This window comes from Eschscholzia californica, unplaced genomic scaffold, assembly GCF_041429995.1.
Source record: "Eschscholzia californica isolate CP2 unplaced genomic scaffold, dmEscCali1.0.p SCAF_1, whole genome shotgun sequence".
In the NCBI taxonomy this organism is placed as follows: domain Eukaryota; kingdom Viridiplantae; phylum Streptophyta; class Magnoliopsida; order Ranunculales; family Papaveraceae; genus Eschscholzia; species Eschscholzia californica.
The window spans coordinates 46,151,948-46,168,521 of NW_028238198.1; the positions used below are offsets into that span (position 1 = coordinate 46,151,948).

At 38.7% G+C, this 16,574-nt stretch overlaps 1 protein-coding gene across 1 annotated transcript in view; it reads right to left on the reverse strand.

Annotated features, from left to right (window-relative positions):
- Positions 1-13,446, reverse strand: part of LOC147567164 (uncharacterized) — a 58,620-nt gene extending 45,174 nt beyond the window's left edge. Inside the window, exons 1-2 of the mRNA XM_086653787.1 lie at positions 13,209-13,446; positions 12,820-13,052 (exon numbers count right to left, since the gene is read on the reverse strand). The gene's annotated coding sequence lies outside the window, so the exon portion shown is untranslated. The remainder of the gene's footprint in view (positions 1-12,819; positions 13,053-13,208) is intronic.
- Between the last annotated feature and the right edge of the window lie 3,128 nt (positions 13,447-16,574).

The window sequence follows — 16,574 nt, forward strand, 5'->3', positions numbered from 1 at the left end:
AGGACGGTTTTTAGAGAAAAGAATAAGAGAGAGAGAGAAGTAGAGTTGAGTCTCGGCTGGGAGCATCATCCTCCTCTCGAGCTCAACTACAAACAGAAATCAGAGAGAGAGTGAGAAGAATCGGTTTTTGATAGAACAGTAGGTATCATCACGGTTTTGATGATCGGTTTTAGAACAAAAAAAGTAGAGAGAGAGAGAGAGAACCGAGAGCTTTTGATTTCTGATTTCTTAGTTTTTCCCTTTATTTCTTTGGTTGTATTTTTCTATTTGTGAGAGATAGAGAGATTACAGAGAGATAGAGAGTTTACAGAGAAGGAGATTGTAGAGAGAGAGAGATACCCGAGAGCTTTAATGGATGTATTTCTTTGATTTTAATTTTATATCTCTTTGATTATAATTAGTCTGTCTTTGTGAGAGAGATAGAGAGAGAGAATTAACAGAGAGATTAAGAAAAGAGAGAGAAAACAGGAAGTTTAGAGAGAGAAAGAAGGTTGAAGAAGATGAGAAAATAATTTTCTCTCAGAGAAACCATTTCCGGGAAGACGAGAAAATCGTTTTCCCAGAGGGTGCGTTTGGCAGATTCTTGGAAAAACAGAAGGAAATCACTTCCTTAAGGCTCTGTTTGGCTACAAAATCAGTAAGAAATCCAACTTTTCTACTTTTCTTTCCTTTTTCTATATAGTTAAGCTTCCATCCTTTATCATGAAGAACTAATTTTCTATCTAGGGTTTTAGATGAAGTCATAATAATTATTTTCTCGATAATTTATTAAAGTTTTTACCATTTTAACGATAAAATCTTCCGGGTTTTTAGACCGTTCATGGACTAAAACCTGAGTTATATAAAGAACTATCCAATTAGATCAAAATTAAATTGTCGTTAGAATTATTAGGAAGACGGATTCGAAAACCCTAGGTTCCCTTTTTCTGAATACCGACTTATTTCTTTATTTATTTTTGAGTTTTATATTTTATTTTTATTTTACCTCAATCAAACCATTTTTAAATCTCAATAGTTTTAAGGTTAGATTTTAGTTTGACTTAGTCTCTGAGGAACGAACCGGTCTTACCGGAACTATTACTTGACGCCCGTATACTTGCGGGTGGAGACCTTTTAGGGTAACCTTTTAGGCCCATCAACTTTATTGGTAGATCAATCAATCCGGTTCAATTAGGAGTTGTAATACTTAGCTAGAAGCCGCTTACGATTGTCAGATCACTTCGGTTATCCGCGATTAACATAGACCGGATCCTACAACGGGCTACACATAAGAATTGGTAACTTGAACAGTGAGAATAGAATGATGAAACTTGTAAATAGATGGATATGATCCAGTCTAAAAGATAGAAAGAATCGGGCTCGAAAAAGTAGTCCGAAAAGGTAAAAACCCACTTTTAAGTGGCAACCAGGGATTCCCTTAAGGGGAGATCCCTGGCCGACCTAATTAAAGGGGTGGACCAGACAGAGCAAGCCCATTAAGGGCTTCTCTGGCCGGCCATACCATGGGGATCCCCTAATTACGGTTTTCCCCATATTAAAGAGTCCTGGTTAGTTTAAACACTAACTTGTGTTTATCTTTTCTGAAGGGACTTCTAGGATTCCTTATTTGAGTATGACTCTACTAAGGTAATGCCTATATAAAGCCCCATTATGAGTTCAGAAAAGGTGTGGAGTTTTCTCAGAAAAAATCATTTCTCTCACACATCTTAGAGATAAGAAGATTTTGGAGAAAAGTTCTCATTCTTTCTATCAAGTCTAGAAGAAGCAGTTCTTCATCTCAACCTTCAAGAAGGTCCTAACTGACTTAAAGAAGGGAGTTCGAGTTATACAATTCGGTGTCTCAAGTAGAGGAGCTCCACTTGAAGCTCTTTATCTTCCGAATACTGGTCAGAATTTTTTTCGTGAGAAAGCGAATCCAGCTATTCTTCTTCATTCTAGTTCATTGATATGTTCATGTATAGATCCTGGACAACCTAGTGTTAATCATAAGATGATTGAGATTCCTCAACCAACACTAGTAACATGATTAGGTTATGTATTAGATACGTGTAATTCCCAACATGGGGCGCGTCTGGACCGAGGAACATGTCACGTTTGGAACATGTTGTCCCTAGTCCAACCAGTGCTAGGCCCTTGACCGAGACTTATCTTGGGGTTTCTCGAGACTAGTCCATGGGTCTTTTGACCAAGTTTTACTTGGGTCTTTCGAGTTGACTCGGGCCTTGAATTAAGTGTGAGGTTTTACCGTTTCTTCTTCCCATTCGAACTAATTTTTTCTGAAAGTGACCCGGGCCATCCCAAGGCCTAAACGGTGATTTTCCAAAACGATTTTGAATATCTTTGAGGATAAAACCGAAACGTGCCATTAGTCCAAAATTTTACAAAAATAAACTTTAGGCACGTAAGACATGGAGATGTCGGTAGTTTATCCCAAATGGTTATTTAGGAAATAACAAACCTAGATTCGAGCTTAGAAGCGAATCTCAGACATACTTTGGTGTTTTATGGATGTCATATTATTATGTATGTTTGAATGTGAATGAAGAGACTAGTATGGCCATAAAAGTGTTTTATTCTTGTTTGTAAGCACAAATGTGTGCCCGATGTAATAATTCTTTAATTTCGGCTTATACGATTTGCGAATCGTTAAGTCTTGTAATTAGAGTTTAAAGGGTCTAAAAGAGTTCATTGAAGAATCGAAGGATGAGATCGTGGTTCAAGTGGGAGAAATCAATGGAGGTTCGAGGATGGAGATCCATGCGAACTATCGCGAAACAAGCAAATACCTGAAAAGATTAGATCTTTTAGGTTAGGGGTCATACTAGGATCTAGTCTGCTTGATTTATTTTCTCGCTCGCATTTACTTATTTACGTCTTCTGTTGTGGATGATTATGTTAGAGTTCACAGTAATGCATGCATGATAGAAACGTAAAAGTCCCCAAAAGAATTTTGAGTAAAACCTACCCAGAATAAGACACCTGTTGAGACCTTGTTCATCGATGGTGGGTTTACCTATGAAGAGGTCTACATGTCTAAATGGTTATTCTCAACGAGTCAGCAAAATAGTTTTGGACTTCGAGGCAAAGAATGAGTTTGACACTCAAGTGTGAAACTCATCAACCAAGAATCATAGGAGTATGATCAGTAAAGAGTTTACTCACCCAGGACGACGAAGTTAAGGGCAGTGCCCTAGTACACTTAACTTCGAAGAAATGGGATCTTAGAATCATATTACTCAAAGGGGGACGGTTTTAATTGGATAATATGGCAAAACTGTTTTGAAGGAGATGTCCTTCTGCAGAAGTGTCCTTCGAACAAGGTAACAATGCGATCACTTTTTCAGCTAGAATAATGATGAACTAATTCGGAAGATCATCCCGTCTGGACGATTTAGGGGTCGTAATGCTTTGCTAGAAGCCGCTTACGATCATCGGATCACTTCGGTAATTCGCAGCTAACATAGACCGGATCCTACAACGGGTTACACATAAGAGTAGTAGCTTGATCGGAGAGATTTGACTAGTGGGAGCTAGGCTAAAGATGGATTAGATCCAACTAAATAGGTCAAAAGGGTTCGAAAGACGATTCGAACAAAGATAGAAAGAACTGGGCGCGAAAAGGGTGCCCAGAAGAAGGCTCAAAGTGTCGGCCATATGATGGCCTACCAAGGTGAGTTGGCCGGCCAGGCCAATCCCATAGTGGGTTGATGGCCGACCACACTAAAGGGGAAACCCAATAAAATCCTAATTTGAGTGGGACTCTTATTTAGGCGTTCTCTATATAAGGGCCAGTTGGAGAACAAAAAAGGTGTGGAATTTTCTCAAAGAAAATCAACTTTCTCGGACATCTTAGAGAGAGAGAGGATTTTAGAGAAAAAAACTCTCATTCAATCTATCTAGTCAAGAACATGGGTTCTTCTCAAGCTTCCATTAAGTTCTAGCAGACATTAAGGAAGGGAGATCAAGTTAACCTACTCGGTGTCTCAAGTAGAGGAGTGACAATTGGAGCTCTTGATCTTCGCATGCGATTGGAAATGTTCGAGGGAAAAATTACGATTAAGGTATTCTTTTTCCCGATTCTAGTTCTTATTAGTCCTTGCATATGATTTTGGTTAGCTAGTGTTAAACATAGAATGTTTAAGATTCCGCTTGCAACCCTAGTTAGAGTCTTAGAGACCTACAAAACCCAACAGAACCCTCTCCATATCTTCCCTCTCTGAATCTATACTAGAAATCTGTTGACTACTCCATCTTAAGTGTCTAGCAAGAGGCGTGCTGACAGTTTTAGATTTGTCCAGATAAAACCTTTGAAATATCTTCTCAATGTGCTTCTCCCGAGATAAGTGAATCAACATGTTCTCTCTATCTCGAACAATTCTTATAGCAAGAATCTGCTTTGCTGGACCCAAGTCTTTCATGGCAAAGAACTTGCTAAGCTGTTTCTTCAACTCTTGGCTTCTTCTAGAGTTACTGCTCACAATCAACATATCATTAACATACATCAACAAGATGATAAAATCATCTTCACCAAATTTCTGAATAAACACACAATGATCTGAAGTAGTCTTGTTATAACCATGTTCCCCCATAACTGACTCAAACTTCTTATACCACGGTCTCGGTGCCTGTTTCAATCTATAAAGGCTTTTCTTCAAGCGACAAACCTAGTCCTATTTTCCCTTCTTATCAAAGCCTTCGGGTTGCATCATGTCAATCTCTTCCTCCAAATCACCATGGAGAAAAACAGTCTTTACATCTATCTGCTCAACTTCTAGATCAAGGCTCGCTGCCGATCTAGTTGCAACCCGAATGGATGACATCTTCCCAACAGGAGAGAATATTTCATCGAAATCTATTCCCTTCCTTTGGCTGAATCCTTTCACAACCAAGCTAGCCTTATATTGAGGGAGCAAACTGGTTTCATCGTGCTTAACTCTAGGCACTCACTTGTTAAGCAATCCTTCTTACCCTTAGGTAACTTCACCAGCTCAAACGTATGGTTCTCCTCCGTAGAATCCATCTCGTCTCTCATGGCATTCCATCATTCATGTTCATGTTTATCTTCCGAAGCTTCACCAAAGCTTTCAGGTTCTCTTCCATCAGTAAGTAACACATACTCACTAGGATCATACCTTGTCGAACGCCACAGACCTCTCTCAGATCTTCTAACAATAGGGAGGTTCTCGGTAGTTGGTGTTCCATCATGATCGTCACCATGACCACAAATACTATCTTCTTGTGCGGGAGCATTAACACCGAGTGTATCAACTTGAACCTCAACCTCTACATGACCATCGACAGATGTAGAAGGAGCAACCTTGAAATTTATTAAACCTTCATAACCTTGAGTTAGATTTTCGGACTTGTCAATGTCCTTAATCGTTTGATCTTCCATGAACACAACATCTCTGCTTCTGATGAGCTTCTTCTCCACTAGGTCATAGAATCTATACTCAAAATCATCCTGACCATAACCGACGAACGCACATTGTCGCGATTTCATCTCAAGCTTTGACCTTTCATCTTTGGGAGTGTGTACAAACGCCTTACACCCAAAGACCTTCAGATGACAATAAGAAATATCCTTACAGGTCCAAACCCTCGCTGGACTATCACCCTCCAATGGAGCACTTGGTGACAAATTCAATACATGAACAACCGAGCTCAACGCCTCTCCCCATAAAGTCTGCGCCAAACCTAACTGTGAAATCAAGCATCTAACTCTCTCGACAATCGTCCTATTCATCCTCTCAGCCAACCCATTTAATTGTGGAGTCTTGGGTGGCATCTTCTTATGCAAAATACCGTGTTCCCTACAGTAAGCATCAAATGGTCCAGAATACTCTCCACCGTTATCACTGCGAATGGACTTCAGCTTCTTGCACGTCTGTCTCTCCACCAATGCTACAAAATGCTTGAAATATCTCAAGAACTGATCTTTGGACTTCATAAGATAAAACCACAACTTTCTAGAGTGATCATCAATGAGCATGACAAAATATGATGCACCACCAAGAGATTTTGTGTTCATTGGACCACACATTCGAATGCACCAGATCAAGTATCTCAGGTTTTCTAGAAGATCCAAAAGACTTGAACGAGATCCTATGTTGTTTCCCTGCAAAACAATGTTCACACTTTTGTAATTGCAAACTAGAGATACATGTAATGGCATCCCTCTTTGATAACACACACAATCCCTTCTCACTGATGTGACCGAGTCTCTTATGCCATAATTCCATGGCATCATCATTTTCCACTTCATTAACTCCATCCATGGAGGCCTTAGCTTTAATTCAATAGAAAGATGAAAATTTATCACCTCGAGTCACAATCATAGAACCCCGCGAAAGTTTCCACTTACCCTCTCTGAATAAGCTATAGAAACCTTCATCATGAAGTCTCCCTGTAGAAATCAAATTCAACCGCATGTCTGGGGCATGCTTAACTCCTTTAAGCAACAACCTAGTACCAATACTAGTCTCCAAGCAAATATCGCCAATCCCAACAACCTGACCCAAACCATCATTACCCATTGATGGGCCTAAAAGGTTACCCTAAAAGGTCTCCACCCGCAAGTATACGGGCGTCAAGTAATAAGTCCGGTAAGACCGGTTCGTTCCTCAGAGACTAAGTTAAACTAATTCTAACCTTAAAACTATTGAGATTTAAAATTGGTTTTGATGGTGATAAAATAGAATTATAATATAAAACTCAAGAAAAATAAATAAATAAATAAATAAATATTTCGATATTCAGAAAAAGGGAACCTAGGGTTTTCGAATCCGTTTTCCTAACAATTCTAAGGACAAATTAATTTTTGGTCTAATTCGATAGTTCTTTGTATAACTCAGGTTTTCAGTCCATGAACGGTCTAAAAAAACCCGGAAGATATTATCGTTAAAATAATAAAAACTGTAATAAATTTATCATTAGAATAATTATTTAAACTTCATCTAAAACCCTAGATATAAAGGACTTAGCCACTCATGCTAGAAACGATAAATATTTGAAGTAATAGAAGAAAAAGAAGAAAGAAACTTAACTTTTCTGCGCTTTTCCCACCAAACAGAGCCTAAGGAAGTGATTTCCTTCTGTTTTTCCAAGAATCTGCCAAACGCACCCTCTGGGAAAACGATTTTCTCGTCTTCCCGGAAATGGTTTCTCTGAGAGAAAATTATTTTCTCATCTTCTTCAACCTTCTTTCTCTCTCTAAACTTCCTGTTTTCTCTCTCTTTTCATAATCTCTCTATTAATTCTCTCTCTCTATCTCTCTCACAAAGACAGACTAATTATAATCAAAGAGATATAAAATTAAAATCAAAGAAATACATCCATTAAAGCTCTCGGGTATCTCTCTCTCTCTACAATAACTCTCTCTGTCTCCTTTCTTATTCTCTCTCTTCCTCTGTAATCTCTCTCTCTCTTTCTCACTAAGAAGTAGAGCTTAACAAAGAAAAGAAACAAAAATCAAAAGTCGAGAAAAATCACAAACTCTTAAGCTCCGGTTTCTCTCTCTCTCTCTCTCTAAACTGTTCTGTCAAACCGTACAACTCGTCCCTCTTTTCTTCTCACTCTCTCTCTCTGATTTACTGTTTTTAGTTGAGCTTTTTGAGGAGGTGAACCCCCAGCCGAGAGATGATCCTTCTCTCTCTCTCTACTGTTCTTTATAGACCGGGCTCTCCTTCTCCCCTCCTTTGTTTTCTTCTCTAAACCGTCTTATAACAAACCCCCAGAAGAGTATCCTCTAGGACCGACCCATAGATTCTTCGTTATCCCCAGATTTCAAACGGAAATCCGAACGAACTTCGTCGCCGGAGAAGAGAAAATCTCGGTGTTCTGTTGCTGGAAATCTGTATAGGATTCGGTGCTTCGCGGCTGGACGAAAATGGTACGGCCTCAGCTCTCTGATGTTGCCACGTATCTCAGCTAAATCGGGTCCGTTAAATAATCCCGTGTTTTTCTAATAGCTAGGTGTACTTCTGACCGTGACAGAATGTAGCCCGCGACTTCTTTGTCCCTCCGATGACTTCCTGGATGCGCGCCACGTGTCCCTCTTGACCCTTGGTCAACTGAATTTGACCCGAACTTTGACTCGCTCTATTTTACTCATTCGAACTCCGATTTGACTTCCGTTTTCGCCTACGGGTTCGTATTGAACCCCTCTTCTCATCCGAGCATTAATCTTGACCAAGAAGTCAGAATCAACAAATGACCAAAATGCCCCTAGACCGTATTCTTTCTGACTTTATCCGTTTTGCACGCGTAACTCTGTAAAAAGGTACCTGAACATAAAAGAGAGTAATTCGTGAGAGTAACTGCACTAGAGAGACTAACTCGTCTAAATTAAGAGACTCAGATGGGACATTTCCATGTCTCATCAAACATCCCCAAACTTAGATTTTGCTAGTCCTCGAGCAAAACAAAAAAATAAAACTAAACCCATTTCACCACTTTCGTAGGGACCCACGATTGCACTTAGCACGTGCAACAAGCCGTTAAACCTCTAGGTTACCCAAGAGGACGAGTTTTGTCTCGTGAGGGTTTGCAGTGAATATACCCACAAAATTCAAATATCAAAAATGCAAAAGGGTCTAAATATGATGTGGACTAAAAATGTTCATCCGGTAGATTTTCGAAAGTTAATAGAAATGAAATCAAAATCAATCAAACCATACAAATGCTAAAAATCCCTTCACTAGTAATCAAGACTCGAAGTGCACGTGACCAGCCAATATGAGTATCATTTCGGTTCTGAAAAGACAAGACTTCGATTACCGTCTCGATACATTTCGCCTCGACTACTGCCTCACGGTCATACACTCAAAAATCAAAGTAACTCAAGAATGGTTCACTCTATGTGTTGGTATGAATATGAAGGAAAACTCAACACATGAAAAAGACGGACTAAAATTCTGTGGACGACTGATCTCAAAGAAGGAAACAACCACTCATATGGAATGGGGAAACAAACCAACTCTTCTCACCTGATCTACTATCTAACAATGCTTCCTAGAGGTCGATAGACACTAATGAGGATCTGACTAGAACTCTTGAGAACTCGACATCTTCAAATCTTCAAGAACTACTTCAAGGGGTAAACACTTAAACAAAACTACATAAACACTCTTTTTCCTTTCTTTTTCATTTTTTCATCATCATTATTTTTTTTTTTTGCTACTGACTCTGGTAAAACTCAAAATACATATCATACTTTCTTCACATTATTTTTTCCTTGGGTAAAATTCTATTCACTTTGCTTCATGCCTTATTCTCAGGGTTCTAAATGATGAAGTTCCTATCTTCCTATAGTTGACACTGTTTTCAAGTTTCTCAGACTACAAGAGAAGGTTTGCATTCCTGATGACATCCCTAGTGGTTGTAAAATTTGAACTCAAGAGATCAACTGAGTTCTAATGAATATTGCGAGGTTGAGTAGCTCTTCATTCTACTCAGAATTAGCTCAGAAGAGATCACTCAAAGCAAAAGAAAGGCTCAGAATCTCACATGGGTTAAGTCTCCACTAATGATCGATTAAGTTCTCTTAGAAAAGTCTACTCTTCACCTATCTAATACTCACATGGCTAGTGCACAGACAACTTCAAGACTCGAAATTCATGGAAAAACCTTTAGCAAAAGCATAGTACAACCGACTAGACTCTATAACTATTAACAAGCAAAAACAACTAGACTCACGTTTCTAATCCAAATTAAAAATTTTGAACCCTTTTGAATTTTTGAAATAAGGACTAAAAATTCAATCCCCATCCCCAAACTTAAACCGAACATTGTCCTCAATGTTCTGAAGACTATGCAAAATAACAGGATTAGGGAAAGATATTACCAGATTCAGAAGTCCTATGCATGGGTTGCCTCCCAGAAAGCGCTAAGTTTAACGTCTTCAGCCAGACGAAACAGATGGTTCGAAAAATAGAAAAAATTATACCTACTGGGTTACAAATATGTGATTAACTGTAAACCATTAATCGATACATCTGTGGGTCCATCCAAAACACAAAGTTTTTAGTGAACGATAGTCTCACATTTTCGTAACTTGGTGATAGTGTAAGTGAGACTATCAAGAAAGTAGGGCAATCCCCAAACTTAGACGACAATAAGGTCGTTAAGTTTGGCACCGCACTAGAAAGAGTACAGACCGGATATAATAGGTCTTCATATGGATGATCGACAGAGGGAGTGAGTGCTTCAAAGTCTACACATGGTTTTGAGGGACAAAATACAAAGCAATCTAGAGGACTATCAATGACACCCGGACTTAAACTAGGGTTCTCTAAAACAGGTACTTCGGGTTCCTTTAATGGAGAAACCCTACTATCAGACTCACCATCCCTAGAAGTCGAGTTAGATAGTCCTTCTATAATTTCTTTTATCATGTTATCATCGGTGTCCCTAAAGAATTCTAAATCTTCGCCTAAATCAGGCGAGTCAATCCTCTCATTTAGCAAATTGGTCAACCATGATTCATCATCCTCAGTTGAGTCAAACGACTTCAAATCATCTTCAACTCTAGTGAACTCTTCATTATGGTCTGAATGTATTTCAAGTTCGATACAATGAGAGGATATCTCAATATCGGGCTCCATCGTTTTTGAGATTTTAGTCTCAATAACGATGTTGTCGGGAGAACTATACTCCTCTAAAATTGTATCCTCGTCATCATAGTACACAGGACACTGTGGACCGTACTCTACATTCTCATGGTGATCTTCTTCTATAATACTAGTTGTTATTTCTTGTAGAGTTCTATAGGTATTGTCAGTCTTTTCTTCTAAAGTCTGACAAAACTCGAAAGTACTCTTTTGAAGATCACTAACAGTTTGGGTCAATGAAGATGATCCTAAAGATGGAGAGTCAATAGTTTCACCGTTATCCCACTGAAGTTGAGACACGTGTGAAGCATGAGACTCTTCATTAATCCTCCTTAGTGCACTCATAGACTCTTCATGAACCTTCTTTAACATACTCATAGTTTCGACCAACGAAGGTGATGCTAAAGATGAAGGATCAATAGTTTCACCGTTATCCCATTGCGGTTGAGACACGTGTGAAGCATAAAATTCTTCGTTATAATGCATGTAAGAGTCATTAGTTTCAATGTTTTCCCATTGAGGCTGGGACACATTTGGAGCATAAGACTCTCTACTATAATGCATGTAAGATGATCTGTCAGGATGTCTATAATATGGTTCATAACCTTCTTGAGGTTGATAATAATCCCTAGGACCATCATTATGCACATTGTATCTAGGATGACTAACACTATTCTGCCCATTTGCTAAATACCACCATGGTAGATTAGAAAAACTCTCGTCCCTTCTGCCATTATGTCGGGACCACGATCTATCCATTTCTTATCAAAATTTTTTTTTTTTTTTGGAAGACCGAAAACCGAGGAAGCCCTACGAAGATCTTATAGGAAAGCAAACACAATCAGGCTGACTCCACCAAGCAACCTAGACAAAATCTAGCAATGAGTGGGTTTGTCAGATTCACTTAAAAAGCTAGACAGCTCCTACTTCACCACAATACTTGAACTTTGACTGTTATAAAGGTTACTCGATCAGAGTAGTCGGTAAACAATTCTCCAGGAAGACAACCAACGATGAACGTTGTGACAGCCGTCTTCCTTCGGCAAACGTTTCCTCTTCTCGAGGCGGCCTTTTTGACAAGAATTGTTTACAAACTTTCCTCTGAGAATGCCTAGATAAAAGTCAATTTCCCGAGTTGTTTTTGAAGGGTCTTATGAGCTCGATACCTTAGGGGCTGATGTCTAAATAATATTTTAGCTTTTTAAGTGAGGTTTGGGTTCGTGAATGTTGTTACCTATGTGGGCAAGAGAACGGTGATGAAATCCGTTTCTTATCTTGTAACTGGGTTAGTGCCCTTACTAGAATGATTACACTAACAGTTCGATCAAACCAATTAGGCACACGAATTCACACCAATACCCACTGACAGGAGATTCGTGGGTGTTCAAGAAATTTACCTCCCGTTCAAGACGGGCGATGACCTTTGTAGATGACCCGCGAGTGTTCCAACCTGAGGCTTCGTTTTGGTTTTCGGTTACAATTTAATTAAGCCCTCCAATTTAGGGTCAAAACTTAAAAAATAAAACTAGAAAGTCTAAAAGTCTCTCTCTCACCAAAAAAATAAAACAAAATAAAAAATAACAAAAAATGTAAATTCTTCTTTTTGAGCTCCTCTCCTTGTTGCGCCTTCTCCTTTGCTCCTTAGTGTTTTTTCTACACCAAAAACGGAAAAGCAAGTAAAAGTGTCCAAAAATATAAACTTACCAAAAATAGAAATAAAATTAGATTAAATTTAAACTAAGTCCCCGGCAGCGGCGCCAAAAACTTGATGGGCCTAAAAGGTTACCCTAAAAGGTCTCCACCCGCAAGTATACGGGCGTCAAGTAATAAGTCCGGTAAGACCGGTTCGTTCCTCAGAGACTAAGTTAAACTAATTCTAACCTTAAAACTATTGAGATTTAAAATTGGTTTTGATAGTGATAAAATAGAATTATAATATAAAACTCAAGAAAAATAAATAAATAAATAAATAAATATTTCGATATTCAGAAAAAGGGAACCTAGGGTTTTCGAATCCGTTTTCCTAACAATTCTAAGGACAAATTAATTTTTGGTCTAATTCGATAGTTCTTTGTATAACTCAGGTTTTCAGTCCATGAACGGTCTAAAAAAACCCGGAAGATATTATCGTTAAAATAATAAAAATTGTAATAAATTTATCATTAGAATAATTATTTAAACTTCATCTAAAACCCTAGATATAAAGGACTTAGCCACTCATGCTAGAAACGATAAATATTTGAAGTAATAGAAGAAAAAGAAGAAAGAAACTTAACTTTTCTGCGCTTTTCCCACCAAACAGAGCCTAAGGAAGTGATTTCCTTCTGTTTTTCCAAGAATCTGCCAAACGCACCCTCTGGGAAAACGATTTTCTCGTCTTCCCGGAAATGGTTTCTCTGAGAGAAAATTATTTTCTCATCTTCTTCAACCTTCTTTCTCTCTCTAAACTTCCTGTTTTCTCTCTCTTTTCATAATCTCTCTATTAATTCTCTCTCTCTATCTCTCTCACAAAGACAGACTAATTATAATCAAAGAGATATAAAATTAAAATCAAAGAAATACATCCATTAAAGCTCTCGGGTATCTCTCTCTCTCTACAATAACTCTCTCTGTCTCCTTTCTTATTCTCTCTCTTCCTCTGTAATCTCTCTCTCTCTTTCTCACTAAGAAGTAGAGCTTAACAAAGAAAAGAAACAAAAATCAAAAGTCGAGAAAAATCACAAACTCTTAAGCTCCGGTTTCTCTCTCTCTCTCTCTCTAAACTGTTCTGTCAAACCGTACAACTCGTCCCTCTTTTCTTCTCACTCTCTCTCTCTGATTTACTGTTTTTAGTTGAGCTTTTTGAGGAGGTGAACCCCCAGCCGAGAGATGATCCTTCTCTCTCTCTCTACTGTTCTTTATAGACCGGGCTCTCCTTCTCCCCTCCTTTGTTTTCTTCTCTAAACCGTCTTATAACAAACCCCCAGAAGAGTATCCTCTAGGACCGACCCATAGATTCTTCGTTATCCCCAGATTTCAAACGGAAATCCGAACGAACTTCGTCGCCGGAGAAGAGAAAATCTCGGTGTTCTGTTGCTGGAAATCTGTATAGGATTCGGTGCTTCGCGGCTGGACGAAAATGGTACGGCCTCAGCTCTCTGATGTTGCCACGTATCTCAGCTAAATCGGGTCCGTTAAATAATCCCGTGTTTTTCTAATAGCTAGGTGTACTTCTGACCGTGACAGAATGTAGCCCGCGACTTCTTTGTCCCTCCGATGACTTCCTGGATGCGCGCCACGTGTCCCTCTTGACCCTTGGTCAACTGAATTTGACCCGAACTTTGACTCGCTCTATTTTACTCATTCGAACTCCGATTTGACTTCCGTTTTCGCCTACGGGTTCGTATTGAACCCCTCTTCTCATCCGAGCATTAATCTTGACCAAGAAGTCAGAATCAACAAATGACCAAAATGCCCCTAGACCGTATTCTTTCTGACTTTATCCGTTTTGCACGCGTAACTCTGTAAAAAGGTACCTGAACATAAAAGAGAGTAATTCGTGAGAGTAACTGCACTAGAGAGACTAACTCGTCTAAATTAAGAGACTCAGATGGGACATTTCCATGTCTCATCACCCATCTTCACGGAACCATGACTACCAGAAGTATAGGAATAAAACAAATCCCTCCGTGATGTAGCATGAGTAGTCGCTCCACTATCAATAACCTAACTGGATTCACAGGATGCAACATTAATAACATCACTCTCACAGAGTATAAGAAACTCATCTTCAGTAACAGTCACTCTCTCTTCACTATCTTTTTGCTTCTTTCCTTGCTTACTCTCTTTCTGCAACAGTCAGCAATTATGTTTTAAGTGCCCTTTCTTATGACAATAATGACACTCCACATTAGAAAATTTATTAGATTTACTCATGCGTCTTCTCTTCTGGACTCTCTATGTGAACTTCTCCCCCGCGACTCAGTAACTAGCATATCTGAATGCGAAGAAATAGGATTTGATTGCCTCCTAGTTTCCTCATTCAAGACACTGTTCTTCACTAATTCCATTGAGATATATCCTTTATAAGTATAATTACAAAGAGACATCATGAACACATCCCAAGAATTGTGTAACGTACCAAGAAGCCATAAATCGTGAATCTCCTCATCAAAGTTTATACCCATGTCAGATAGTTTATTGAGTAACCCCTGGAACACATTCAAGTGATCAGTCGCGGGAGTTCCCTCTTTATATCTAAACTCGAGCAATCTTTTCATCATATACATCTTATTGTTTCTTGTCTTCCGAGCATACAACTACTCCAGCTTCAACCACAAAGAACGAGAATTAGTCTCATTCTCAATATGACGGAACACATTTTCATCTACCCATTGCCTCATCAAACCACAAACTTGGTGATGTAGCAATGTCCACTGATCAATAGTCTTCTCATCGGGGTTCTTGTCATGAAACATTGGAACGTGAAATTCCTTCACAAAGAACAAGTCATCCATCTTAGCCTTCCATAGATGATAATTAGCACCATTCAAATGTATCATTCTACCCATATTTTCCATCATTAACACAAACACACCAATAACCAAATTTATCACAATCCAAAGAGCTCTCTAACCTGAAGCTCTGACTTGTTGGGAAAAATGGGTTGAGTCGACGCGGCGAAAATATAAGCTTTCCCCCTTTGGGTTAGTTATGAGTATAATATGAAGAATAGTAGGAGCAATAAACAAAGAACTGAAAGTAAATAAGACAATGATTTTTAACGTGGAAAACCACCTCAATATGAGCAGTAAAAACCACGGGACTAGTAGTCAAACCAAATCAATAATTGAGTTGCAAACTACGCCCTCCTTGTTCAAAAGAAAAAAAATCTGAGGCTCAGACTCCAAAAGGATTCAATCTCAAACACGAAGAAACCCTCACAAAAAAAGAACAAAACAACCCAAAAATATGCAGTGCAAAGCGATCCTAAATTCACTAGGATCCAGCCACCAAATATCAATCACACCGTACATATACTAGATGAACAAGTCAGAATACCTTTGCAAAATTTCAGCTTAATCGGAGAAGATCTCACCGTCGGATTTTCCGAACAACGAGGACTACGCGTGTAGAAAAAGTTCAACCCCTTCTTCTCGGCAACCTCTTTCTCTCTCCTCTCTTCTCTTGTCCGTTTCTATTTGTGCTCTGTCTTTCCAATTAAGATTAAAGAAACTCGACTCGGGCTCGAGTTTGGTTTACTAGACCAAACCTAACTAGGTTTCCCCACTAGCAGGAAACACCCAACATTTTACTCATATATATCTAATATATATTTATTTCTATGTACTCCCTTGGCATACCTCATTGCTGAGGTGGCTAATAAGACGAGGTATTTTAGTCTTCTTACAGTTTGAAAATACAATAAAAATACTAAAATACCCCTTGTCCTATTAGAGGAGGTAACCTGTGAGTCCCCCTATCAGCTCCGACATATCTCTGTGTGTGAAAGTTTTCGACCGACAAACTTGCATTTCTTAGCTGACAAACTCCTCGTAAACGTAGGTTTTGAGAGATCTTAATAACCTTATTCTTAATAATATGAAGATCCTTACCAAATACCAATAAGCAAATAAAAAAGATTTAAAGAAGCGAAAAGACCTGTCAATCGAGATTAGAATTTCATCAGATTGAAGTAAGGTTACAAGAGAAGTAGCAAACACGTAAATAAATAGTAGAGAAAAAAACTAAAAAATTCTTAAAGCGTAAATGACTAAACTAGCCAAAACTCTACAACCCCTCAAACTCATGGTGCAACATTGGAAATCATGAGGAGTTTGTCAGCTAAGAAATGAAAGTTATGTACCAAATTGACTTGGTGAACAAGTCAACTATCTGCACCGTGAATGATCCATTTGATAAACTAATGGTGCCTTGAGTGAAATAGTGTTTAGTGAAATGACAAGCAATTCCAATGTACGTTCT